Source organism: Garra rufa, chromosome 1, assembly GCF_049309525.1.
Source record: "Garra rufa chromosome 1, GarRuf1.0, whole genome shotgun sequence".
Lineage (NCBI taxonomy): Eukaryota > Metazoa > Chordata > Actinopteri > Cypriniformes > Cyprinidae > Garra > Garra rufa.
In genome coordinates this window covers 83,461,106-83,469,665 of record NC_133361.1, presented here as the reverse complement: position 1 = coordinate 83,469,665, position 8,560 = coordinate 83,461,106, and the positions used below count along the sequence as shown (strand labels likewise).

At 32.3% G+C, this 8,560-nt stretch overlaps 1 long non-coding RNA gene across 1 annotated transcript; it reads left to right on the top strand.

Moving 5' to 3' along the window:
- The first annotated feature begins 563 nt into the window (after positions 1-563).
- LOC141339855 (uncharacterized) lies at positions 564-1,812 on the top strand. Its single transcript, XR_012356428.1, has 3 exons — positions 564-639; positions 728-799; positions 1,755-1,812. It is a non-coding gene; the product is annotated as an uncharacterized lncRNA (long non-coding RNA).
- The last annotated feature ends 6,748 nt before the right edge of the window (positions 1,813-8,560 follow it).

The following is an 8,560-nucleotide window of genomic DNA, read 5'->3' as shown; positions in this document are numbered from 1 at the left end:
AAACATGACATATAACGTTAAATCCTTTTGGACGGGTCATCTTTAATGTCCTTAACTTGTTTGTTCAAGAGCAGTTTGTTTTGGCTGAAGGTAAGGTAGTGCTTGCGTGATACCGAAAAAAATTATTAACTTCTGTGGCAACTATTGCATTTAAAGCAATGATGGGCAGATCGTATCCTTAATTGCGTGTTTGTACTGTAGAATTGTTTCCACAGACGCAAACTTTATTTGTGGTGTTACGTTAGATGTGTTTCGTTCATACTGGACACCATCACAACTCCAAATAACTATGCCTTGTAATAGAAAGTTCCGGGAAATCAAAAATATGGACAAGGCATGAAGTTATGAGGGGAATTTCCAGTTAGTTCCTATCAGTAAATCTCACAATATAACATTGGATTTCTGAATGTTTTTAGTGTTCACAATTGTAATCATGTGAACATGCCCCTTTTTGCTAGCTTTAATGGTGCAGCATGTAAACTGTTTTAAACTAGCAATAATAATTATTGTGTTTTTACTTTCATTTGAGGGACTCTCTGCATGTTCCTGTGACTAGGACATATACCATTTCCTTGATGCCAAAGGAAGTTTCCAGGTTCGCCACTTTCCTGAAGTTGTATTATTCCAGCAATATGCACAGTAAGTATTTTTAATATTAAAGCATTTTACAATAAACAGTTGACTTTAATGAAATATATCATATAATGTAATATGTTATGTTCCACAGATCACTGCTGTTTTCCAGAAAGGAGGTCTTACTGGGAGGAAAATGGTCAAATATTTCGGCATTTTACAGGAGGTATGTATTCATTTATCAAGTGTCTTTTCCTTTCCCATATGTATTATTATTTAACACAGTGATGTCAAATACAGTGTCCAGACAAAAATGTCTCTGCTTGAATTTAAATTCTACTTAAATTTCAAATACTAAAAGGGTTATAGTTGCCCAAAAAATGAAAATTCTGTCGTTAATTACTCACCCTCATGTCTTTCCAAACCCAGAAGAAACAAAAAAAAAAATTTTTTTATGAAATCTGAGAGGTTTCTGGACTTGCATAGGCAACAATATAACTGGCCCAAAAACGTACTAAGGACATAAGTGTAACCATTTATGTGACATCAGTGGTTCAACCGTATCTTTACAGAGCTAAAGAATAATTTTAATGTGCAAAGAAAACAAAAATAACTTTATTCAACAATTCTTCTTCCTGCCTCCATTGTCAAGACTACAATGACATATGCGTGTGTTTTTCTTTGCTTATAAACATGGTTCAGCCCATGCATGTTCATGTCAGCAACACCAAACACTTGTGTCATGGTACTCTCATGAATGGCAGACGGTGGCGTGGAGGAGTCTGTATTTTTGTTTTCTTTGCACACAAGTATTCTCGTAGCTTCATGAAATTACTGTTGAACCACTGATGTCACATGGACTATTTTACCAATATCTTTAATGTGTTTCTTGGCCTAAGAACATTTCAGTTGAGTTGCGTTGCTGTCTATGCAGGGTTAGAAAGCTCACAGATCTCATTAAAAATATCTGAATTTGTGTTCCATTTGCAGATTAGGAACAACATGTGGGAGATATACAAATAGATTTGTCAGTTTTCTTTCTCATCTGCTTCCTTTCACTTTAACTTAAAAAAAAACAGCTGTTTATGATGACATACTGATTTGTTTTTGTGCATATTGGCTGGTAAATATCAGTTGATACCCAACCCTACTAATAACAGTTTCTTTTTATTTAAATATAGGACAGTCAAAGAGATGACTCCTTGAAAGACCCACAACACATCACCATGGGCATACCTGTAAATTCCATTACAAATTGCAGTTTGTTGCATGACATATGAACAGTTTTAGCACTATTGTTTTATTCACTATTGAAAAAATACAATATACTGTTTAATCACTATATACTGTTGCCTGTTTCCACATATTTTTTATTAATTTTGCAATTCCAAGTCCGCACTCAACAATGTGGCCTCTTTCACCTGTGAATTTTTGTTAATTTTTATTTTGTGAATGTGCAACGTTAAGTAAGCACTTGTCTTCCAAACACTTGTTGTATATACAAAGAAACTGTTACTGAATTTACATTTGATGACATTAAAAATAAATTCAAAACATTAAACTTGTTGTGTGTATTTGCAAAGCCATTTAAGAACCTCTCCTTAAGAAAATGATTTTTTTAAGGTAAGTGATTAAAACAATTTTGAAATTTAGTCAACAAAATGTGATTATTTAAATGTAGCTAAAATAAATTGATTGCAACCACTTACCTTAAAAAATTTGAGTAAATTCAATGAATATTTTTTCTTCAGAAACAATTAAATAAATTAAGAGGAAGTAGCATATTTAAATTGGGCTGAAATTACTCATTTTTTTAATACTAAGTTAACTAAATAAAATTGTTTAAATCCAAATAAATGTGTTTGTTTAAATTTAGATCAAATCAATTGATTGCAACCACTTACCTTAAAAAAATTGAGTAAATTCAATGAATCATTTTTTTCAGTGTAGGACAGGGCTGCGTTCTCCGATAACGTTGTCTCTTAGCGTGCTACGAAGACTCAAAAGGTACACCTTAACTACAGGTATACCTTTCCTACGTGTGTTCTCCAAACTATACCTTAGGATATTGCTTAAGGTAAACCTTCTTAAGTGCGAACTTAGCAGGTGCTGTCCATGGTGGAGGTGCTGAATAGGTTGATATCGATGCCTCGGTGATCGATTGTGCGCTCTTTCCTTCACAACGGTATAGGTAAAGTATTGAGAAAACAATGGGTTTTTTTTTTTATAAAGAAGCGTTTTAGAAATAGTACAAACTGCATTTATCGGGGCTCATTGAAATATGTACATACAGAAATACATGTGTATGTGTTTCAACTTATTCTCATCATTTTGCGTACGAATAACACGACTTTGCAATAGCGTGTAATGCATAAGCCAAAGTCCAATTTTGCGTGCATATGATACGCCAATCCTTCCAATTAACTTCAATATAAATACCACGCATCATCTTTTATATAGATGATATAAAAGATGATGCGTGGTATTTGTATGCATCCTCTCTTCATTGAAATTAATGGGAAGGTTTGGCGTATCATATGCACGCAAAATTGGACTTTGGCGTATGCATTACACACTATTACTCTCCGCGCACGGCGCCGTCTTTGATTTAAAACAAGTACTCACTGTCTCGCTGCCATAGCTATAAAGTTTGTGTAAACTCATCTTTCTTTATGTAGACGCATAGCCTTTTCTGTCAAATGGTTCGCCCGCTGATGTGCCTCGAGATAGTAATTAAAAAAAGCTAACAACCATGGAAACTTTATTAATGAAAACACTTCCATACACTGGCCAGAGGAGAACTGGTCCCCCGACTGAGCCTGGTTTCTCCCAAGGTTTTTTCTCCATTTCTGTCACCTGTGGAGTTTTGGTTCCTTGCCGCTGTCGCCTCTGGCTTGCTTAGTTGGGGACATTTTCTAGCGATATCGGATTTCGGAAAACACATATTAACGATAAGGTACTTCTTAAGGTACAACTTAAGAACGACGTACACTGTAAAAAACAACCTATAGAATCTACTCAATAAAATGGGGTAAACTGATGTAACAATTTGCACTGTTTGTTTGGGTAGATTTTATCCTATATATCTGAGTAAAGAATACCTGAATTGATTAGCTAAGACAAACAAAAAAAAGTAGGTAAAGTCTACACAGCAAAAAGCCCAGTATTAAATGAACTCTCCCAATAGTTTGAGTCCATACTCAAGAGTATTAAAATGAACACTGAAGCAGTGTTAGAGTTATTGAGGTAATTAAGTTATTCATTGAGTGATTATTGACCATTATTAAAGACCTGATGTTAAAAAGCAGAATCTCCAAAAGGAGAAAATCTAATTTTGTAAGTCACCATTATAGTGGTCAGTGTTAGCATTAGTTTAGCTCTTTACCAATAACTTCTTAACATTACGTTTTGTTTGGGTGTTATAATTGAGTTATAACGGTCAGACAATCCAGAAGAAGTTAGATTATATGGTGTTGAACATGCTTTAACAAAGTCATAATGTAGTGACCTGAATAACTGAGTTATATTTCATGTATTAATTACACTGGATTAATCAGACAGGTGTTATTGAAGCTTATTTTAACAAAAAAGTATACACATTTTTTAGATATAGACACACAGACATCACCAATCAGCATGAGAATCACAACCATGGTGACCATCAAAAATGTATGTTGTAGCCAATCAAAACTCATCCGTGTCTCCCATCATGCATTGCGGCATGAATAAATTATGAGCTGATGATTTCCGTGATGTTTAGAGTTGATCTGTTTCTGAATATGCTGTTTGTCACCATTGTTGAGATTCATATGCTGATTCCTGATGTCTGTGTGTGCCTAAAAGGTCAACTTTTAGAAGTTTTTGATCAGAGGAGCTTGTAAAAAGGCCAATCAAAAAAATTAAATAAAAAAGGCTTTATTATTTTTAGCTGCTGTGAAATCCCAAAGCAGTTATAATAAATAAAGGATATAGAACTAAAAGACTACACTCTAAACGCTTTCAGTGGCTCAAATTAAGCTTATTTTAAAGCAGAATTATCACCACTGCATGAGTTTTGCTCTTTAGCTTGTCTGGCTAGTTTAACTAAACAGTTAAACAAAACTTAATGCTAAAAAGCTACAGGTCAAGAGCCCAACTAATGCTAACACTGACCACTATAATGGTGACATAAAAATTGTGGTGTCTTCAATCATTTTCAATCATCACTCAATGAATCACTTAATTACCTGATTAGCTTTGACACTGCTTCAGTGTTGATTTTAACACTCTGAGTATGGACTCAAATAAACTCCCGGGAGAGTTCATTTAATACTGCGCTTTTTGCTGTGTAGACTTTACCTACTTTTTTTTTGTTTTTCTTAGCTGATAAATTCAGGTATTCTTTACTCAGATATATAGGATAGAATCTACCCAAACAAACTGTGTAAATTGTTTCCTGAGTTTACCCCATTTTATTGAGTAGATTCTTAAATTCAGGTATTCTTTACTCAGATATATAGGATAGAATCTACCCAAACAAACTGAGTGCAAATTGTTACATCAGTTTACCCCATTTTATTGAGTAGATTCTATAGGTTGTTTTTTACAGTGTAGCGTTAAGGTGGTTTCGGAGAACCCAGCCCATGACAGTCGCAACAGTGGTTGTAATGAGTGCAGATATTTTGTTTTCTCTTCAGTAGTTCTCAGTGCTGCTGAATTGCATTTCTTTGGTAAATGTTTTATTTAATCTATAAAACTGTTTTTTTTTTTGTGTTTTAAATTTTTTATTTAATACAAAGCAAATTAAAGAGACATGATGTCAGTCACCTAAACAAGACACATTGGGTTTTTTACTACGATTATATATTTAATTTTTACTTCTAAAATTCTCGTTTAAATGGAATAAATATTGTATACATGTGAAAACGGTAATATATGTTGTATTAAGAACTGTATTTAACGAAAATAAAGGCAATTAGGCAAAGAAAAAGAAAAAGAAAAATAAATGTCGAAAAATTAAATGTCCAAATGAAAAAAAAAGAAACAAAAATAACAAAAGTTAGGAAAACCTAACTGAAATAAAATAATAATTATCAAAAATAAATAATCGTTTTCGTTATCATTTCGTTCTAATCCGGTGCACTGTGAAAAGTATAGTCTGAAATAAGGGACCATCAATGCATCTGAGGTTGAGAGGGAAATTTATTTACCATATGCTTTAATTTTGCGTTGCAGTTTAAATAACTTATACTAAAACAGAAATAAATAAATAAATAAATACAACTGGAAACTAGAAATGTGTCTAAAATTAAGAAAAAAAATGAAACTAATAAAACCGCAATTTTATCTCAAAACTGAAAACGACATTAAAAGCTAATTTAAAATGGCAAAAATAGCCTAGGCACAAATTGGTGCGTGATAAGGAGGCGCCCGTGTGATCGCTTGCATTTTTTTTTCTGATTATGAAACAAATAAACTCATAATAGGCCTTACAAATAAAAATAAATAATTACAATGTCAATTTTTTTCCGTACACATTTATAATCATTAGGCAACTTGCCTGTGCCCTGTTAAATATGCTGGATGTCTGTTACAATTTTTAGCATTTTATTCGCATTTTCATAGACACATGAATTGTGGTTTCAGAAATGTCAAGTCGTAACGGAGAAATCCGTACCATTGATTTTTCATCTGAAACAAAAAACGAAAATGGACATAAAAAAGATATTTTATGTTTTATGAATCGATCTTTCTGCATCCGTCAGATATTGCTGCTTATAGCTTGTGCATAGTAAATTATAGAAAGTCTACAAAGTATGTTGTCTCCCCAAAAACTCGTTTTTTTTTTCATGTCAATATAAAACACATTCATTGACTTATGTTTTTTTAAGTCTGCATTAAGAGATGGTTCAATATAGCCGTATGTTTTTGAATTTGCATGCGAATGTTATGTCCATAATGCTTTTACGTAATTGAAAAAACGAAGAAATAAAAAATAAAAAACTTCATAAAATATTGTGCTCCAAATTTTCGTTGTTTGTAGTTTCATTTACTGTTTTTGTTTGTTTTATTTTGTTATATTTTTGTTTTATTATTTTTAATAAGAAATATAATTTAAATTTAAAGAAAAATACATAAAGAAATAAAATATATTGGGCAGTTCTAGGGTATTAATCCGGCCTTCTACAAAAAGAAAAAAGAAAATATAAAAATAATAGATAATAAATTAATAATAAAAATATTACATAAAAATAAACTATTAAATAAAACTATTAAACCTATAAAACTTAAACTTCTTAAACGATAAAAGTGCTTATCTGACTATCAGGTGCAGGGCATTTTGCACCTGTAAATGGGTCACAGAACTGCAAAACAAAAACTTAAATGTTTGATTTAATAGCAGTTTAATTAAGATTTAAATTGTTTATTTAAGTAAATTTTGCGTGACTTTGAAGTGTGCGTGCACGCTGAACATTCGCTTAGCTTTCAAACACTGGCGCGAGGGAGATGTCATGGAAACGGGCTGCAACACAACGGCTGACAAGCTGGAAACTGCGTTTCTCCCTGTTGTTTGTATTGCTTTCGGTAAGTTTAGTACCTAAAATCACACAAATATTACATATAGCTGTTCCTGACACTAATTTTATGTGTTTATTTTTTGTAACTTCTGCTGACGTGTTTTGATGAGTGCGCAAACGATCGAGTCCCATTCAAACACTACAGCGGAGGGAGTTGTCATGGAAACGGGGCGACAACACAGCAACTGACAAGCAAGAAATTCGGTCTCTCGCTGTTGTTTTCACTATTTTCGGTAAGGTCAGTTCCTAAAATCATACAAATATTACATATAGCTGTCCCTGACACTTCTCTTGCTTGTATTTGACTCGCTTCTGTTGACTTTAGTTCATAGAGATGGTTTAGTGTCTTCGAAAAAGTCCGTTAGCATCTTAACTGGTGTCAGAGGAGGTAACTTAACGTTATGCTAACTCCATAAACTGAGCAGTTTATGAAAGTTTCTGATTTTAATCACATCTTTATGTGTAGACAAGAAGTTTTTACAGGTCTGTAGTAGTTGTACTGGTATTTTATCAATGGGTGATTGGAAATAGGCTCAGATAACCTAAACATATATATGGTACCGTTACTCGGTGACGTCACTGACGTAACAGAATCTAGTTCAAAAGCAGTTTGATCTCTCATGGTAAACAAATATTGATATTGCGAAGTAAGAAGTATAAACAATATCAAAAAAGTAAACCTAGAAGCAAATTATTGTATGTTAAGCTCTGTGACAAATTGTTTCTTATGTTCTTATTTTTTTCCATGATGATGGCCTGCACCCCAGAGTTGGAGCGAACCTCCTGTCGGACATCAACAGTAAAGGCACAGTAAACCATATGGCTAGTAAGTTAACCTCAAACTAACACTAATGTTCAAATTTCAGTAAGATATATATATATATATATATATATATATATATATATATATATATATATATATATATATATAAGTTTTCTATATAAGTTCCTTTTGCGTACCAAGACTGGATTTATTTAAAAATTCAAGATTAAAAAACAGTAAAAACGGTGATATTGTAAAGTATTATTACCATTTTAAAGTTGTTTACTTTGTGAATATATTGTAAAATGTAATTTATTTCTGTGAACAAAGCCAAATTTTCAGCATTAGTACTCCAGTCTTCTGTGTCATATGATCCTTCAGAAATTATGCTGATTTGATGCTTAACATACATTTTTGATTATTAACAATGTTGAAAACTGTTGTGCTGCTATTTTTTCTTTCAGGATTCTTTGATGAACAGAAAATTCAAAAGAACAGCATTTATTTGAAACAAATCTTTACACTCACTTTGATCAATTTAATACATCTTTGCTGAAAAACAAAAATAATTTCTTTAAAAGAATCATGATAAAAATAAATAAATTTCACAACATTAAGAAGGTTCACACAAAAAAAATATATAAATCAGCACAGCTGTTTTTTTTTT